Source organism: Strix uralensis, chromosome 1 (assembly GCF_047716275.1).
Source record: "Strix uralensis isolate ZFMK-TIS-50842 chromosome 1, bStrUra1, whole genome shotgun sequence".
Classification (NCBI taxonomy): domain Eukaryota; kingdom Metazoa; phylum Chordata; class Aves; order Strigiformes; family Strigidae; genus Strix; species Strix uralensis.
Window position 1 is genome coordinate 104,421,542 of NC_133972.1, and position 20,925 is coordinate 104,442,466.

The 20,925-nt window shown below is 37.5% G+C and overlaps 1 long non-coding RNA gene across 3 annotated transcripts in view; it reads left to right on the forward strand.

The window, feature by feature from the left end:
• The window catches only part of LOC141946364 (uncharacterized), a 177,116-nt gene that overhangs the window by 26,077 nt on the left and 130,114 nt on the right, over window positions 1–20,925 (forward strand). Inside the window, exon 2 of one of the 3 annotated variants that reach the window (XR_012629821.1) lies at window positions 13,929–14,026. The exons of the other annotated variants lie outside the window; for them this stretch is intronic. This is a non-coding gene — a long non-coding RNA (uncharacterized LOC141946364). The remainder of the gene's footprint in view (window positions 1–13,928; window positions 14,027–20,925) is intronic. 3 annotated transcript variants of the gene reach the window in all.

Consider the following 20,925-nt stretch of genomic DNA (forward strand, 5'->3'; position numbering starts at 1 on the left):
CTGTAGCACACAGTTATGTGGATTAGTTACTATCAGGAAAGATTATGAAAAACTAGGTAAGCTGTGAGGTGTGGAGCAGTTGAAGAAGTTGAGGTAAACCACACCAGGAGGAATCAGAGCACTCTTATACCCTGGTTACCCCATTATCTTCCTTTCAGATCAGGCAAAGAAATGTAGACCTGCATCCTAGAAGAGGGATCTAAGTGGGAGCAGTTAAAATCAGTTCCACTGAAGTGAAAAGGACATGTCTAAGGAGGCCAGTGCTGAGGGCATAAAAGGGCCTTTGTTGGCTTTGTGGTTTACATGACGCCACTGGAAGAACTGGCAGATATTTCACAAAGGATTTGCAGCCTGGAAACCTATCCTAAATGTAAGTAAGTATGCTCTATTCCTAAAAGAGGTCCATGTTTGGTTCTTTTTTTTTTTTTTTTTTTTAGATAGCTAAAAGAGGATCCATCTTTCTAAGCGGTAGCCTGGTAGAACACTGGGTACTTTCAGAGAACTGAGGAGCCTGTGGTCCACTTCCCTCCTTTTTTTTCAAGAAGCCAAATCTTTTGAAAGAGAAGCATGTATTTCTCTCTCTGATGGCTTCTCTCACATCCTCCTCATATGCCTGCCCCATGATGGGCCTTGTGCTGAAGCAACCATCTAACAACAGCAAGTAATTTTTCTGAGGAGCCTGTTTGAGGAGGCATTGCTGGGGAGTCTTTGAAAGTTTCAACATCTGCAAAAATAGCATTTATTTGCTTCTGGCTGAATGCCTGTTCCATGTTGTAGCTAATGATCTTTGTTACTTTGGGTGGGTTTTTTTATGATTGGTCTGCTTCTTTTAAACTCCTTCAGTGCTTGTTTTTGTATGACTCATCCTTCTCGAATGTCTTCAGAGGCAAATGGGATGGTATGCATGCAAGCATCTGCAATCCTCATCTTTGGCTTCTTTTAGAGTTAAAGGAGAGAATTGTGCTCTTCTAGGGGCTCAGATCATGCCCTTTTAAAAATGACATCTAAAGTAGGTCATGTGAATCATGACTTAAAATGCCTATTTTATACTCAGTTTGAGTATGAAAAGAAAGGTAAATGGATAGTCAGTCTGCTACTATCTTCAGGGCCAAGGCAAAAGTTTTATTTCCTTTTTTGTGTGATAGGACAAACTGTTTCAAGAAGCAATTGACTCAAAGGAGTTACCAAGAATCTAATAGAAAGCATTATGGGGAGCTGAAGAAATGTAACTGAGAGACTAATCTGGCTTGCAGGAGCATTATTAACAGTAAGGAGGAGAAGAGTGTTGCCTGTCCATCCACCCTGTTTGAATTTGGCAGGGCTGGCAGGTGGAAGGTTGCAGTTCTTCTCTAAGACTGAACACACTGATACAGCCATCCCTTGAAGCTGAAACTTTAGGTGTTCAAATAGTTACTTTTATACATTTACTTCTTCAAATATGTGTTCACTTCAGCTTTAATTTTTTCTGTTGGTATTTGAAGAAAAGCAAGCTTCCTTCATGCCTGTCTTCTTTTATTCCTTTTCTTCTTTGATTTGTGCAATACAGAATCACCATCCCTGACAACGACAGATAAATTTCAAATCCTGGGTTGAACAGTTAGTGTTTCAAGTGTTTTATTCATGCACACCATATGCAAAAAGTGAGTAGTTTTTCCTATTGTGGAAAAGTAATGTTATGTTCAGAACTGCCAAAGTTACTTGAATTTTACTTAGCTGTGTTTTCAGGTGAACCTAGAAATAAATGGAAAGTTGAAAAAAGAAGCTACATGTTAAATACATAGTATACCTGTAGTTTTAATTCTTTTAGGTCAAAAAATATTCAAATGCATTCACAGTATTTTTGATTGAAAGAATTTGTAATTGGATTTCCAAACACGCTGCTTTCATCTTGGGCAGTACAATGTGCACTTTGATAATAACATGGCTATGTCATTAGAAAGAAGTCCATTTACTAGTTTAGGCATAAAATGAGATACAGAAGAAGACAATAAAATGCTTTATAACATAAGACACCTTATTTTTTATTGTATTCAATAGAGGCACGATGAATAAGTAATCTTATAAGTGCATCAGAAGTACACCTTGGCTGATCTCTCAGAGGTGTTGAGATTTCACTGCTATTGAGATTATTCATAATATCACTTTAATTTCTCATAAAGTGCATAGAACTTTATAATGGATCAAAATATGTGCCCACAAGCTGCTTAGATCATCTGCTGGAAGAGGCAAACTTCCACACTGTAGAAGTAATCCAAGACAGGAGGAAAGGAAATTAAATGAAGATGAAAAGCAACATCTTCAAAATTGCTTCTTTTTAAAATATAAAGCCCATAAATAATAATTTCCTTATTTTCACTTATTCACACTCTTTTACTGGTAGCTATATATCTATAAGCTCTTCTGGGCATTAGTTACATTTTCCCCTATATTTAATGTTATCTCATGCAAATTAGATTTGCAGCAAACTAATCTGGTCCAGGTAGTAAACGTCACTGCTTGAATTATTTTATTCCTCCATTCCTTTTTTTTCTATAGCATTTATGCAATTACCAGTCCTAGTGGGATTCTCCCCGCCCTCCCCCCATGAAATCAGAAAAAATTAAATCCAAGGAACTTAAATAAGGTTTACAATTTTTTCTAGCTTTTTTTTTTTTTTCTTTTCTAGGAGAAAGAGAAAAGAGCTTTATTTGCTTTTAAGACATCCACATTTTAAGGTTTAATATCAGAACATAAGTAATTTTCCTTATAATAACAGCACTTGTTATATTCATAGGAAATTTCTGAAACTGGGTGATTTTGCAACCTCAAAGACAATAGCAAAACCAGTAGAGTAGTTCTTTGTCAGAAGGTGTGCAGCTCTGGTTTTGGACTCTCAGCATTTCATACAGGGCAGCTCTGCCTGCTTAGTAATAAAGACACTCTTTTGACTACAAGTGATCTAGACTGATTTTACATGGTATTTGTTTTGAATTTTGCTGCTCACAGTGAGAAAAGGAGGCTTCTGAATCGACCATTGTTTCTTTCTAAAAGTGCATTTGATTTATGTACTTTATTGGAAAAAGTATCACAAAATAAAACCTGGCAATTGTTCTAGATTTTGAAAATGTGCATTGGTATTGATGTTTTTGATGTTAATAATATCCTTTCTCTAGAACTGATGAAACATTGAAAATAATTGGGGATCCATTTTGTGCATTTAGCCTTCATATTCTGAAGCTCACTTGATGTTCAAAATTGCACTTACTGAAACAGACCTTTTTGAAAGTCACACATCCTCTTGAAAAGATTTCTTTTGAAACAATGAATCAGGCAGGGATTCATTGTACTGTTTATTGCCAAATATAGTCTCTGTCAGGTTGGGGATTTTTGGGTTGTTTTTTTTTTTTTTTTGTTAAGTAAAATGATGGCTATGAATTCATCTTTAGAATACAAAATGGCTGACTTGTAGCAAATTATTGCTCATACTCAAAGTATATCATAGTTGGATTTCAATGTCCTGATCCTAGTTGCTGCTATAGTGAGTTGGGTACAAACAGATAGCCCATGTTTTCCAAAATACAGCCCTTTTAAAGAAACCAAAGATACCAGAGATTTGGAGTCTGTTTTATTCACAAAAAATGATTTATTTAAAAATCAACCATTGCTTTCAGATAATCTTTCTTTTCCATGTTGAAACTGTTTTCGTTTAGAAAATTGCCAAAACTGAGTGAAAAATGAAATTCAGGTCATTAAAAGATGAGCAGCAGCATAGAACAACAAATTTAGAGTTTAAAAACTCCTCAGTAAATTACATTTTTAACTTATAAACATACTTATCCTTTTTGTTTTGTTTTGTGAGTGAAGATAAAGTCAATACCTGACAACACTGGTCCTGCTCTTACAAAGAATTGTGCATATATTTAACTCTGCTCTTGCAAGAAACTTCCTCTATTTTAGCTGGTCTGCTCCTGATGTTGGTGTTAAATTTATGTGACCAGAGACTTTTTCAGATCAGGAGTTATGTAAGACTGATGTAAAACACAAGAAAGAGAAATAATCTGTAAGTAAATCAACATTGTTTGGTTCCATTTTTTTCCCTATATGTTTTAAAAAAAATTCTTATTTTGTGATAGGAACAGAATTACTATTGTTGCACTTCCTTTTTTTTTGGAGTGGGAGAGAATAAATCCAGTAGTCACCTGTTCTTCTCAGTTCCTTTGTTAGATCTGTGAACCATGTTACTGGGAGGGTGAACTTTTTCCCCCTCACCAGATTCCATGGCAGATGACCTTACGTATAGAAACAGTCCAGGCTTTTTTTAATCCCTCATAATTTACTAGACCAAATCAATTTTGCTATTAAAATGGGCTTAGTTGCTTAGTTGCTTAGAGTATAAATAATGATGTGCTGTGATACATATTGTGATTTGCAACTAAGAAGGTTTAAGACTCTCTTCAAAAGATAAAAAAAACCCACCCTAAACCACACCTCCATCAGATTCTCCAAACCTGCATGCAAGCGACCTGAAAAAAGTGAGCAAAGAAATTACATGTCCTCAGCCATGACTGCTTTCAATAAATGTTAGAAAACTGGGGAAAATTCCAGGACAAAAACATGCCCTTCATGTTACCCTGAGACTCCAAGAGGGTGTGTGACAAGGGTGAGTTTCATGCTGTGGTAAATTAAGAGAACACTCTGTGGTCATAGTAGTTCATAAAAAACCAAAAAGATCAAAATAAAATTAATACTGGCCATCATGGTTTCATGGAGAATAGGTCTTTGTTAAACAGACTTGTTTTTCTTCTTTGATGATGATATAGCTGATATGGTAAACGAGTAGGTGTGATGCACTTAGACATTTAAAAGGCATTTGACTTTGTACAACATGCTGTTCAGATTTAAAAAAAACCCATCACTATACTATGTCAATAAAACACATGTTAAATAGATTAAAATCTGGCTAGCTGACAGGTAGTGCAGGTAGTTTTCAATGGAGAGCCATCATCGAGTATAGGTGTTTCTCATGGTCTTCTGCAAGGACAGATGCTGTGCTCAGCACAGTGCACTTGCCTCAGTGTTAATGAAGCTAATACAAGATCATTGCTGATTGATAGACTAATACAATAGTAAATAATCATGAGGACAACATAGCCTTGAGTAGACTCTGCCACTTGCCAGCCACCTTATCTTGATTTCTTTTTCTCCTTAAGGAGCTACTTGTTTGAACTGTGGGCTTTAGTATACATTCGTATTCACAGGATATCAGAGTAGTTCAGTTGAAGACTTGTGGCCTCAAAGTCTATGAATCTACAAAGAGGTGGCATTTGTGTGTTAAAAAACATGATGGGATAAGGTTAATGGTTTGGTGGGAGGATTTGCTGAATTTCACAGGGAAACTGAAGATTTCTTTTTGTTGTTGTGGAACATGAAGTATGGGAAGCTGCTTGTGTTTAGCATGGGGATGAGCAGTCAGCCAGTTATATACCAAATTAAAAAAACATTTGTAGAGAGAAAGGTATGCAGTGGAATATAGGTACCATGTCTGAATCATCAATGTGATGTGCAGATGGCTAAACTGATGGCCTGAGTCTTTACGATCCTCAAGACACACAGGCAGCAGTACTTGGTGTAGATCCTAGGCAGGATCTAGGTGCACCTTAGCTTTATTCAGTGAGCATTGCACCTCCACTAATTAACCTGTCTAAAACCAGTCAGTCCGGACTTTTGATGGGATTTATGTAGCCATATTGTCTGGGGACTGGGGGTGACTTATGTCCAGCTAGCTCAGGGAGATCTGACACATCATGTGTGGAGATGCCCAGAAGAGGCTTTCATGTTTGTTATACAATTTACCTCTGAGGTAAAGGAGACAGATCTGTAGCTCTTGCTGGGACATTTCAGTACTTCCTAAACATAGTGACAAAAAAAAAAATTCTGATGAGGGATATCAGCTGCCAGTTATAGTTCTCTGGGTAACACTTCATGCTGGTGGTCTCTATTTTTCAGCATTCAAGAACGCTGCTGAGTGAATAACATGCAATGGGGAATATCAGACTTGGCTGCTATTGGTGGTCTTAATCTTAACTTTTTATTTCCCAGGGCTGTGTGTGTGCAATGCTGGTGGGGCTTGGGGGCAACATTTTGGGTTCTGTTCCAATAAGTTAGACATCATTATGGTAAAGCAGTGTATTGATGGTATTCTTCTTATGTCAGCAACATCAGATGGAAGTCCAGTAAGGCTTCTAGTTTCTGCAGTTTTTGGTGTTGGAAAGCATAAGTTCTGTGTCAGATTCATTTATACAGAGATAGATGGATCTAGATAGCTATTTTAAATGAGGGTCTTACTGAATCAAAATAAAAGGGCACAAAAACATAGTAATATCCTAGAAGGAGAAATAAAATGCCCCTTAGAGTATTGGGATAGCCAAAACTGACCTTGCAAACAGGTGCACAGAGAAATTCAACACAAATATTTCCAAAACCCAATGTTTGTTTCAAAATAACCTTGGGGAGGAAAAAAGAAGGAAAAAAGAAAAGAACCAACTATTTTTGGAAAGATATTGAGGATCTAAAGCATTTCCCTCTTAGTGAGATAAGAGTTTTTCTTTGATTATTGAGAACTAGGAAGATTTTTGTTGTTGTTTTACTTCTTATTTCTTCTGAAATCATTCCCATGCCTGAAAGGGAGGGCAGTATTTTGTCTCTACTGATACAGCTTTCTCTCTTGCATTTGAAATGATGACAAAGGGCTTAGAAGTCTTGGAAAAATATTATTTTACTTTAATATATTAACCTATATCAATATTTCAGATTTATGTTTATTTCCTTACTCTATTTTTCTCTTCCACTGACAGTTACCATACTCGATCATACTCTTCTCTTGAAACAAAACTGAAGTCTATGAAGATGTTCAGCACATACAACAAGTGTTTCTTACCAAATGAGTTTATTAAAATGTAACATTAGAAAAAAAATAGAAGGGCAAGCATATATCAGGAAATACCAAAAGAGAAACTGTTGAACATATCTTTGTTCAACACTAAAAATTTCTATTGATTCTCAGTAGTCAGCACTGTGTCTTTCACTTTCTAACATATTGGAACAAGCTGAAAGGATTATACTTTCAGAAAGACTGTGGCTAAAAGTAGACCCTACATAAATAATTTGGAATTTTCCTTTTAGCAGGAGTAACTGCTTAGAGCTGTAGTGCTGTGTGTATGTACAGGCAAAATTATGGGATTTTCTTAGGCATTTCTCTGGATATATGTATTCTTATGCTTACTGATGTCTGATTTTCAGCTGCTTTCCTGAACATAATGAATTTAATTAATGACTGGTGGATGCATATGAATATCCCCAGAGCCTAGTTCCCTGTATGGATTCTGTGTTTTATCAGAAGTCCCTGGTATATGAAAAGTAGCTGTACCTATTATATTTTTATTTTTTAGAGAGACCACAGAATTTATTGAGGAAATTATTTTTTACACATTTTTGGACCTATTATTCATGAAACAAAAAAGAGTGAGATAAGGTGCAGAAACAGAAAGGGAATCACATCTAATTTCTATCAGTTGCACATGGTTTGTACATGGCATTGAAAAAACTGTGTTACAATAACATAGTCAGCAATAAACACTTTACAATAATTTTGTCCTTTGTCTCCTATTGTGGCTTCTGAATCTATATATTTTTACTTATATTTTTGGTTCAAAATCAAAAGCACAGTGGAAAAGATGACAGAAATCAATTTCCTTTCAGCCCATCCATTTTCCATCATGCTTATCATGGGAAATATTTTCATATGTTCCTCTCACTATCTTAAGTGATCTCCACAGTCACTCAGGTGCTGGTTCCTTGCATCTGTTCATAGGGGCTCCGTGTTAGTTCCACCAGCTAATCAGTTAAAATTAAAGTTTTGATGTGTATACCAAATCTGGGCTTCCCTCTTCATGTGTCAGCAAATGTCTGCTGTCCAAGTAGGTGGTACTCCTTCTACAAACATGTACTAAAAAAGCTCTCAGTGCATAATGGACAGGAGATTAAGTGGACAGGGGGAATAAGATTCAGAAAGCTATCTGGGAGTGTAGCTTTGATTAATTTTAAATCAGCTGTGCTGAGAAACATGAATGTTTTTGCGACTCCAGGTTCAGGTTAAAGGACTACTGTCCATCGAGCCTCTGGGCTGGGACACCCAGTACCAAGTTAATGACTTGAGAAGAGGCATTTGACATGTGAACTTGTGTGTTAGGAGATACCAAATCTGTGATCTTCACACAGAACAGGGCAAGAGCCTGTGGGATGTTATATGTTGTCCCTGGAGTCCAAGATCCTGCTAGCAATTCAAGGAGCAGGTCCCTTTCCCAACCTGGGAGCCCTGCTGTCCTCCTTATGTCAGTTGAATTGAGGTAATGGGAATGAAAGAAAACTAACCCAGAAAAACAAGCTAATAGTTTGTTGTGGACTTTTTTCTTTTTTTTTTTTTTTTTTTTTTTTAAACCAGGCAGGTTTAAAAACCTGTGTTGTCATAGTGATTGTGACCCTGAGCTGGATGAAGGAAACACTTTTAACTCATGAGTACTACTGTGAGAGACTAAAACGTCATTATTTTCACTGAATAGTGTCTAGCAGTAGCATTTATCTCATGAAATTCAGACATTGCCACAGTAATTTGTGCCATGGCGCCTTTGGAGCGTGCTTTTGCAGTTCAGAGCTGGACATGGTGGCAGTCAGAAAGTCCTTCCTCTCTCCTAGGGTCTGACTGGAGACCTCAGCCATTTGTGGGCTCTGTGGGCAGCTGACATCCTTCCCCCTCCTCCTTCTGACAACCCTTAGATGCCTCAACTCCTAGGAAAGAAAATCAGGCATGCAAGCTGACAGAGGTCTCTGGTGTTTCAGCCAGGTTCACAATACGGATAACTAGGGATGAAGACCAAAACCACAATCTACAGCATGTACCAGCCTAGGAGTTTGGAGAGATAGTCTCTCATAAGAAGAGAAGACTGGGGGTGGAGGGAAAGGGAACAGGCTTCAGATATACAAAAGGCTTCTGCCAAGACAAAGGTAACACTGATTTTTTTTTTTTTTTTTTTTTTTTTAAATTTGTCGTGGGTGGTTCAGGAAGTAATGGATTTAAGATTCAGAAAGGAATATATAGGGCAGATGTTAAGAGCTGTTTCCTTGTAAGAAAGACAGAGGAATAAATTGATTGAATAGGTTTCTGTAAAGACCTCCAATGATGAAAGTGCCAAAGCCTAGACAATATCTGTCAAGAATAACACAAATGTAGTAGATTTTCTTTAGGGAATGAGGCTGGACAAGATGACCTCTTGAGGTACCTTCCAGACCTTTGCCTCTATAAACTGTATTTGAACTGACATAGAGACCACAGGCAGAAAGTTTTAAAGGAAACCCATTACACAACCTGTCTGGGGATCACATGCCCCCTTGTTTATTTCCTGTACCAGTTCTGGGCTCATCTATACAAGATTCTACATTGTCTGGGCACTGATTGCCTGAGGCCAATCCATTTTGTGCAGGAATATCTGGCATCAGCCATAACATGGTTGAGTCAACAGAGCTTTGATTTTAACCATGAGAGAACTAAAAGCTCTTACTTGAGGGTCTTAAAGCTAGACCCTAATGGACAGAGAGGATTTAGATTTATGGAATCTTACTTATAGATGGGTTTAAATATCTCCTCCTTAAGGCACTCCCAAAGCTTCATTAGCAAGTTGGAACTGGGGTGATTCAGCAGAAATATCAATTAAAATGTTCAGTTAAGTTTTGTAGATGTGCCGCAGGATGGCACAAAGCATATGGTTATAACCTGGGAAATAAAATGTGAAAGAAAATAAAGATTACAACAAGCCTGTAAGAAACACAGAGAATTTGTAGCTGCAATATTGTTTGTCTTGTGAAGGAAACCATGGCATGTATTTCTTAGTAATGTCAGCTGATGGAGCTGAGACCATAAAATGTTCCTTGCCACTAGCGGAACATTTCTATTGCTAGTTATTGATCGTATTGCTAGTTATTGTGAAAAACATATATTATAAATTGCATTCTTTTTCTTTTTTTTCTTTATGTGAAAAAAGTTGCTGTGTGGGGATGCAGAGGAAGCTACTGCCACAGAAATTCTCTGGAGAAACAGGAGGGCACATTTCCTCTCCACAGCCTATGTTTAGTATGCCAAATAACAGGCAGGCAGGCAAGCAGTCTTGTCAGATATCTTGCTTTTTCAAGAATCCTTGTTTGTATATGATGGCCACGGGGTTCCCACTCATGATCTGCAAGTCTCAGGCTGGTTGAAATAGCATGCTATTCAGTAAGAGTATCTTAGTATGGTAGATGATGGGCATGTGAAGAGGAACACAGAATTGCAAATCCTTCTGAATGGTGTTCAAAATCACTAACTACACTCAAGCAGTAATAAGGTAGGGAAAATAGATGGGCATTTAAGCTATGATTAAGTGCACACATAGAAAAATAAAATCACACATGGAAAAATGCCAGGAGGTTGGCCAGATCAACTCTTTGCTGGTATGGGCTGTCACAGATCAAAATGTTCCAGACACAAGAAGACTCTGTCTTGCTTCTGATGTTATCTTAATTTAATACGTAGCCTTCAGTTCCATAACGCTTGATTTCTACATTTATGCCCCTGATAATGATAAGTGATATTGCTTTTTTTCAGAGCTGTAAGAGTAATAATAAAATACCACCTCCACACCTCACCTTTTCTGAGGTGCATCTAGCCCCCCAGCTTCCTCGTTGTAAGGCCTTTTCCTTCCATCCAGCTCCCTGGCTATTGCTTTCTAAGCACAATAATGTAGAAACATTAATAATTCATGTTCTTGTCTTGCTTTCATTTTCCTCCTTCCAGGCTCAGTCACAACTAAGGTTCAAGCCTTAAACAAAATGTCGGGCACCGTTGCACACCGAGTGTCTCAATGTTCTCCTTGGCTTTTTTTCAGAAAGAACTCCCCAGCAGGGCTGGTGGGGTACACTTCACCCCACAGTCAAGTGCAGCATGGAGTCACCTCCCACCCGCTCCCTCCCCAGCCCACTCCTGCCAGCTCACCCACTGCTGGGTATCACAAAGTCCCCTCCTGGCCCAGGGGCTGGCAGGGGGCAGAGGCAGGCAGGGCCACGCAATGGTCCGTGCTGCCTTCCTTCTTTCTACTGTTGCTCAACACCGGAGTGGTCGCTTTTTTCCCCAATCCAACACGTCTTGTACCTACAAGTTTCACTGCCATTTCTCAGGCCTTTGGACAATCAAAGTTTTTTTAATGCAGTTTATTAGTTTTCTTTTTACTTTTCCCCTCACGCACTCACTGTTTTTTTGTTTCATTTCTCACCATCCATCCACCCAGTTACCCCATTTCTGTTCATTACCGTCTCCTGGGCCCTCCCATAGTTACCAGTTTCCCTTTTGTCCCATTGTCAGTACAGTTGCACCTCTCCTTTGCCCCCACCTGGCTTTCACTGCCTTTTGGACCCTTCTTTCAATCATCTCTCTTATCACAGAGATATCCAGCTGGAGCTGACTTCTTACTAGAAACCTATTTGCTAACAGTCAATTCTTGCTATGTCCTCTTCTCCCCTGACTTTTCTTATAGAGGTTTGTTGCTGTGATTTGTGCCCTTCAACAGGCTTCTGCCTTTGCAGAAAAGTAAAACGTGACATTAATGTTTGTGTTTTATTTAGATCAGAACATTTTAAACCTGGTTTACAGTACTGACTACATGTTTCTAGTACTGAATACCAAAATATACTTCCAGTCTGAATGGCTTTTATTTTGAGTGGCAAAAAAAGCTTGTTTATCCTTTTCCTCAAAAAGTAACAAAAGCTCAAGAGCAGATATTGCTGTTTATCATACAACGATTTAAGATGTTTTTAGGAATATTCCAAAAGCTTTTTCCAAACTGTTCCTTTCATGTTCTGAGTTCCCCTGAAAAGGAAATTATTTTCATCCACTTCCCAATAGCTTAATGCTTTGTATGAAATGCAGGCTTATCAGTTATAATCATTCCACAGTTCTTAAACAGAGATTAAAAAATTTTGAATGAAAATGCTTCTGAATAGGTTATTTGAAAGACTAATTACCGCTATTGGGTCTTATTACACAAACCTGAATATGCTACTTCAATGATCAATATCTCATAAGTATAAAATTAGCTTTTCACTGGCTTTGTAACTGAGCAGTAAAAATTTCTTTATAATCAGTGAAAATATTTGATTTTGTTTTAGTAGCCAAAGGAGATTTTTTTTCCAAGTTGCTTTCATGGTTCACATGCCTTTGAATAATAAAAGAAAGGCATAGATACAAAAAGTAAAGTTATCTGAGAGCAGAGGATTCAGATCAATGAAAGGTCAGGAAGAGGAAGCAAAGTCAAAATCAAATATGCCTAAAATAAGGATACTTTACAGATTTCTCTTCTGCCTCCTCTAGTATTGTATTTGATATACAGTATTTTAAGTGACTTGGAGAGGAAAATGCTAAAGGATACACTGACTGGAGAACTGAGCTAGTAATTAGCAATCTTGGATCCTGGAGGCCTTGTATGTGATGGCTTCCCCCCTCTGCCAGGAACATTATTCTGAAAATAAATGTTAGCCAAAATATTTTTTTAGCTAGAATTTTGATTAGCACCTGTAATTTCTTCCAAGTAGCCTACAGACAGGGAAAGCATTAGAAAATTTTTTCTCCTAGTTTTTAAATTGACCCTTCCCTCCAAGATGTGTAGATAAGAGAGATTGAAATAAGCTGTTTCATGTCTGGGGAGCAAGCAGAACTGGAGAAACTTTCAGGTATCACATTTGTTCTGTGTGCAGTGATCACCATCTTTCACTCTTGAGCTCTTCCAGCCGCTTGGCTCTCCCCTTTCACCTGCTCACTAACCAGCACCACTGTATTGCTCTTGACCTGGTGCCTTTCAGAGATGAGTTAGTGGCTCTGCAGTCATTCAAGATTACTGATAATCTCTTCCAGCCACTCATCTAACTCTGCTAATACCTCAAATGTCCAATTTATGTATTACTTTAAAGACACATGCTCCTACTCAACAGATTTAAACTCTCAGTGGGATAATCTTCCTACACTTACCCCCACGGTGTGACCACTGGTCTACTCCACAGTCACCCTGTGGTTCAGCTGGTCTTAATGGGCTTTCTCTCCAGTTCTGAGTCAACACTTGTTTACTTCTAGCTGTGCAAGGCTGCAGGTTATTCCACAGCCAAGGGTAAGCAAAACTGCAGATCCTATGGTGAGTTTCACTCTGAACTTTTTATTTTGCTCACCCTCTTTCAAAACCAGAAGCAGAACTTGTTGGGAGAACTAACATATTTAAGGAGAAAAATTTGTATAGTTTGAGAGAGAAGAGAGACTAGCATCTATGGAGTAGACTTCTAGCAGTGAGGGACAAGCAGATTATACGGTAGGTAAAGCCATTGAGGGCTATTGCATGCAAAAAATGCAGATTAAAAATAATCGTTTAAAAAACTCAAGGCTACTGGAAGCTGGGAGGGTGTAAGAGAAGAAAGAATCATTTTAGATGGGTTCAGAAAGTGACCGGACAAATTCAGGGTAACCAAAACCCCACGAAACTGACAGCTGTGGAACGCAAAGATGCTCTGGCTCAAAATAAGCATCACCTGCTGCTCAGAGGGTGTTCAGGGGAAGTTAGAGGCCAGATATGGAGTGATTGGTGGGACCTGCAGTCTGACTTAATGCTGTCATTCTTTACATTCCTACCCTGTACACATGGCCTTTCTCAGGCAGATACTGTCAGGAACATGATGCTGGAAGAAACGATTCTTTGGTCTGATCCAGGTACAGGTTTCTTGCCTCAAAAAATATATCATCACTGGTTTTGTTTTCTTCCACTGAAACAGCGACACTTGAATTATTCCGATAGAACACAGAATGGTGTATTTTCTGTCTTCTCCAGATTTTTTCCCTACTGCTGGTGTGAGAGTAAGCTCAATCATCTGAGAACTCACAAGCTATCTGAAGATGCTTTTTTAGCCTTCATCTTAGACCAACACTGTAAGTAAGCAGAGACTAACTTAGTAGCTACAGTTCTGCTTTGTCTAACGTTCAGTGATCTCAAAATCTGGCACTCTGTGAGCACAGAGACGATTCATACTTGTGGCATTTCCTGGTTAACCAGAGCTGTACCTTGAATCCCCACAGCTAGGTCTGCACAGCTTTTCACCTCCAATAGCTTTTTACTTCTCTGCTCCTGGGATTTCAAATTATTCTCTCCCTGCAGTGGAAATGTGTATGAAGTCAGGTAGTGGTCAATGCAATTTTATCTTTATAACAGTAGAATATTACATAACCTTCAAAAATGAAAACTGTGAAAAAGATCAGAAAACTTTAACCTTTTTACAACTGTTGGAATTAATCACCTTATATTTAGTATTATAATTGAGCTTGGGATAAATAAACGAGCATAGAAAAGTGAAGGGAGATCAGAATCTGGTCCCCCAGGTTTTCCTCTCAAAATGTCCTGTCATAGCAATGTAATTTCCTACCTTTAATGGTCAATGACATTGCCATTTAAGCTGATTTCCTTTTTTTCCAGATTGTGTAAATGAAAAAGAATTCACAGAATCCTGTTCGTATTGGCTATGATACCAAATACAAAATAATATTCCTGATTCTAACTGCTTACAAAACACCCCTTATGTTAGCAACAATAGAGGACTGCAAGTTAAGTCATATCTGAGGGAAAAAAAGCAAGTTTTTTACCCAGTGATGTATTTGTTTAAGCCCTTTTTCCATTAGGGCACCTGGATCTATAACTTCATGTGATAAAATAAGTGTTATTCATATATGAGTGAACATAGTGTACTGTTCCTTCTTGTGGGACTTACCACTGTTACTAGGGGACTCTTTTCTTTTACTGGAAGCAGTTAGGAAAATCTCAGCAGGCCTTTGTACAATTATCATGGCCCCTGGTTTCCATCTAGTGCACTTCCAGCTTTGCTGTTCCTAGCCAGTGGGAATTTAGCAAACTACTTGGAAGGAGATCTGGTCACTGAGGCATCAAAATCTACCTTCTTCTCGCACACCAGAAGGTACGGATGGAGCCTGAAAGCTGCACTGTGCCTTTTCACACAGCGATCTCATCAGGGAGAGAGTCCCAGGGTTGGGACACAGTATCCAAAAATAAACACTTTTCAGTGCTTTCATTATGGGGGCTTGTTGTCTTTCCTCCTTTTGTCTTGGCTATGGAAATTGGGTGAGGTATCTTGCCTGCTTGGTCATGTATAGGAGAAAGTGATAATTTGAACGGATGTCCTAAGTTTATTAACTTTCCCTGGCTGCCATGAGCAAAGGCAGGGAGCGAGCTCTCAAAACATCTCTCTTACTAGCAGATCAAACCTATAGATGTCTGTGACAGAAATATTTGAAAGCATGATTAAATGAAGACGCCTGAGCCAGGCACATTTTGAAAAATAAGCACTGTATTACTTCAATCTGCTGTAAATAGTAATTTACTTTGGTTATTTCCTTTAATTACAGCGCTCCATCTTTACACAGGCTGTATTTAGGAACAAAGGGACCAGTGTCACTGTAAGGTGTATGTTATAATAGAGACATTTGTATTAGGCTTCAGGAGAAGCCTACAGTGTATCCAGCAATTCTGTGCCTCTTGTGACCACTGACCCTTCTCTTGTTTTGTTAATGTATTTTTGGTTTTATATATGTGCTAATTTAGCTCTTTCTGGTTCTGCTATGAAGTTCGTTTGACACTTCAGCTATTATCATGCACTGTTCTTACTTTTCTCATAGACAATGTTAGGATAAACCAGAATTAGAATAGCCTCTCCTCTATTATATATAATGTACAGATTTTAAGCGAAACTACACAAAGCCAAATTTTTAACCTAACAAGTGTTATAAATGAGCCAATTGTTCAAAATTTTTTACAAAGAAACAGGAAATCAAGTTAGCTAGCAAACCTATTTATACACAGTAGGTAACCCTGGGTTGCAGGCAGGACTAATAAACAAAGAATGACAACCTATTTCTTTTAATGACAAGCTGACATATTTATTTTTATTATTTCACAAAAGTATTCACCAGACTCATCCGTCACACTAAAGCCCCATTCTCCCTCCCTGCAGACAGAACATGTAGCCTTACTGCACTCAGGTAGAGTGAAAAACTAAAAACTAAAACCAACCTTTTTGAAATCAAAAAAGATATATGAGGGCCTGCAGTTTACTGTGCTGGAACATAAAATAGATTTTTCTTGTCTGAATAAAGTGTGATATTGCTCATTTTTGCAAAGTTAAATTACAGCTACAGAAAGTGATTTTTATACTAAAAATTAACATTATGATGCACTTAAGTCGAATTTCTATTTCTTCAGGAACTAGAACGCCATTTCCTATAAAATCTGACTGATCTTTCTACGTGAATAACACACCTCACAACTTTTAGGGCATTAAATCAAACAGTTCCTTTACAAATGATAGAGCCTCTTACAGTACTTAAAAATGCAATAATGAATTTCAGATACAACTAAGTTACCATAAAATGGGCTTACTTTTCTGTGCTTAGTGTGACATTTTCCAATAATAGCATTTTCTACAACAAAGGTGAGAATTCAGTTTTACTCAAAGAAATAATCAGCTTAGTTTTGCTAAGTACTCATTTTTGTTATTTGTTGTTTGTGTAACACTAACACGAATATATAAAATAATTTAGAGTGTCTTGAACTAGAATTTAGAATAGCTACAGATCAAGATTTGCTTTCCGATCTTGGACATGCAGACACTGTGTATGCAAATCTCACACAGGAAAAGAATGAGTATCTGTTTTGCATGACACTTAAAGGAAAGCCTATTAATTAATCCCTTCAAATTAAATTGAGTCAAGCTATGGAAGTATTTAGACAACAATGATTTTTCTTTCTATTGTCCATTTTTACTTACATTTTTCATAGATGTCAAATACATATTCTGAGCACTTAAAACCGCCTAGAAATGTAATGGTAGTTTGGAATATGCAAGAAATTCAGGTCTAGGACCTAAAAGAGAAAATAGAATGATAGCGTAATGTGACATGATTGGTAGTTTTGTATGTTCATGTGTATGTATTTTCCTTCTGCCATTTATAGCAGCTGTTTGGTCATGAGAAATATGTTACTAAGAAAGGAAGTTTTATGCTTACTCAAAGAATTAGGATGTAATAACCAGAGGATAAAATAAGGACTTCTAACCTTATAAGGTTGTCATTAGTTTAATAAAAAAATTACATACTGTAAAAAAAATACAGTGAAAAGAAATAGGAAAAATACTTTAAAATGCTTCAAATCCCATGTTTTAATTTAATTGTACAACATAACCCATGAGCCACTCAGTAAATAGATATTTCAATTTCACATAAATGCTGCTTACTTTGAAGAGGTAGGCAAGTGACTAAACATTTAAGAGTCCTGGGGATTTTATAATTTTAGCGTTACATATAAAACCTTCTGGGACTGGATAACAATTCTAACACAAAAGCAAAGGTAACCTATCCATTTAAAAATTATGACACCAGCATCCACTTTATTAAATGCTTGAAAACATCTTATGTCATGTCCATATTACTTGCTTGAAACTGTGCTGGTTTTGAATGTGAGCTAATATAAAGATACTGTCACAGTCTCTTGTGTGAATCCAAACTTTGCTGAAAACACAGTCTTCACCCTCCCCCCCCTCCCCCGCCCGCTTTCCTTCAAAAAAAGCACACGATTTTAGGTGTCCTCAACCCTGCCAGGTCCCTGCACATTATTTTATGATACCTGTGTTTTATGGGAAAAAAAACCAACACAAAATGCCAACATAGCTTTTACATTACTATGGATATACTAGAAAAGTGCCATTATTGAGTTAGCTACCTATTCCTGTTCATTCATGAATGAATAATGTTAGAATTAACATGAGCTATAGTACATTATTTATCATTTCTCTGGATTTGGTGCTTAGCAGAGGTGTTAGAGGTCTGATGCCTTTTAAATGTAATTCATTTCCCTTTGTTATGTATTGTGCTGGCTAAAGAGTTCCTTCAGTTTTCTTTTACTATTGGTATTTTGGGGCAATAATTCTTAAAATTAGAGTAATATTAAAATTATTCCAAGTTATTAGTTAAATAAATAGAACAATTAGTTAAAAGCATGCAATTATTTAGTGTTAGTAAATAGATACTTAAGTAAACTTGAAATCTATATATTTGGCTAATGTCTGCACTTTATCATGAAAATGAAACCAAAATTATGCTCTTATGCTCTTTTGCTGTGATTTTTATTTCTGAAAGTTCAAGAACTAGCAAGAAAGCATCCAGACTGGAAGCCTGGCACTATCAAAGCAATGGGAATTTCATTCACAGTAGCATAACCCTGTTCAATGATTGTTTGTTCTTGTTTAAACAAGATTCTTATTTATGTTATTAAAGACTCAAGATTAATATTTTATGATTCATAATACATGGTGTTGAAGGTTGGTGAACTAGGCAGTAAACCAGTCATTTCCTAAGAAGCATTTTCAGCATAAGCAAAACTGTCTGAATGGTGTTCAAAAGAGGCTGTTCACATGGATCTGAACAGGAGAGGGATCCATACAGAAATTAAAAGTACTAGTTACAAGCCGGGAAAACACCCTGTTTAACTGTAAAGATCTAGCTGTTGTGTATCAAGAGCAAATCAAACATGAGAAAGATTCTTACAAGTCACTGTGAGAATGCTTTCTCACCTGTGGGTATATCTGATTATCGGTCTTATAGTTATGAGGGTTTTGGCAAGACTTGCAAATTCCTGCCATGACTTCTGTCTTCTCAAAACAAGCTGTTGGCTAGTGCTCTTGGCAAGCTCAGCATTTGCTGTGAGGCTTCTGCAAAAAAATGTTTCGGTCCTTAATCATTTAGGAGAACAATTGCTTCCCCAAGGCTTCTGTCTGCAATTTGAGTTGATGCGTCTCTTCTGTAGACATGCCATGTGACACATCCCACAACCACCTTAATTTGAATTTGCAAACCATATTTTCAAGGGTTTTCGCAATACCTCTGAAGTTCCCCATGCATCTCTTTGCAACTCTCCAAATTGTAACTTTCCAGAGTCTGAAGAACAACCTGCAATTGGGGTCATAATCCCTAAAAGAAAACCCAAATCAACCAAAAGTACAGGTACTCAACCTACAGAGGGTAAGAAAAGCTGGGCAGAGCTAGAAGGAACTTCCCTCTCTGAACATTTATAAGATGCTTAATGATAGGACAGAACAACATTAAGTACCACCACGTCACCCCAGATTTCCTCAGATACTGAGTTAACAGGTACTTTGGCTCACACTAGGTTTTGCATTATAATTAGCAAGCACTCTAAACTTAAACAGAAGTTGTGCAATCCAGCCATACTGCAATTGTGCATGTGTCTATGTAAGGGCAGATAGGTGCTTAACCAGGCTGGTTGATTAGACTAACTGGACTTGGTAGATGGCTCCTCCCATAAGCACACTGCAGCATTGCAGCTCACTGTAGTGGTTCCCTGCGCTGCCCAGGAGTGTTTGCTTGTGAAGCTTAGCTGGGCATTTTTCAGCTTGAAATCTGTGTTTCAGGATCTGAATACCCTCTCTTCCCTCCCCCCCCCCCCCCCCATCAATATTAGAAGGTAGTGCATAAATTAAGTTATTAAATGCGCCGATGAATACATAGCAAGACTAATCTGAGCCTCTCTTCTGTACAAGGAGGTACAAGAAGGAAAAGCACATTTCATAGTCATGCCTGCTAACTTCAGAAAATGTAAGCTGAGTGGGAAGCATTAGGAAGGAAAAGAATAGCAACAGTCACAACTTAGGTCAGGACATTTTCATCCCCTTTTTTATAACGGACAAAGACTTAAACCCACAGTAGATTTATTTAACTCCTGTTTATTCTAGTGGTAATTATGAATGTAAGTAGGGACTAGACAATGAAATATCAGGAAACTTGGTCTGTGTGGTTTGAGTAGGATTGTATTGCAACTTGTTTCCCTAAGGCTTCAAATACCTAAAACTGTAAGGTAAAGTATGAAACTGTAATGAATAAGTAAATAAATTTATACTACCTAATTAATTAAAATCCTGGAAAATTAGTATTAAAATTGCATTCCTTGCAATAGTAAGAAGGTTATTTACAGGTTCTTTCTATTCCATATTAAAACCATAAACTGCTTTAATAGCAAACAAATTTTGGAAAATGTACTTTCCATAGAGCATTTTAATTGTGGTGTTGTACTGAAATGATTACACAGAACTGGAAAAAAACGTTTTTAATTTTTTTTTTTTTAATTCCATGTGATCATTTTTGTGTGTGTGTATTGTTTATTTTTCTGAAATTTTGGAGGTGCAGAATGTTTTGAGATGACCAAAAACACCACCCAAACCACTCTCAGCAATCTGAAACATGCCCTGAATTAAAAAAATAAATGTCCTTGTAGTCAACACTGATTTAAAAAACAAACAAATAGCCAAGCAAACAAACCCGGAACTAAGAAGCAGAGGGCTGAAGTCAGCATCCCAAAGCATATTTGTGTGCCCTGCATCTTGTCATGATTGATGTGTTGCACTCATGTGGCCTTTGACAAACATTGTTTTGCAGGTACTTAGCATGATGACAAATTAACAAATGGAATAAATGGATTACAAAGCATTTACATAGTTATTTATGCTTTTTCCCATCCAGTCTGGACTACTACAAAGTGATCTGAGGCTAGTTACGAAGAGATATACAAGCTTTACAAGGTGCAGCATGCAGCAAGGTGATTAATGCAGAAAGATTAATGAACATAATTTTGAATCAGTAGCTTTTGTCTTAATGCCATTTACTCATTTTATTATTAATAGGCACTGAAATCATGACCCTTATTTCATAAATCCTCAAAGGCCTGGCACTGTGCTGCCACAGATAGCATTCTT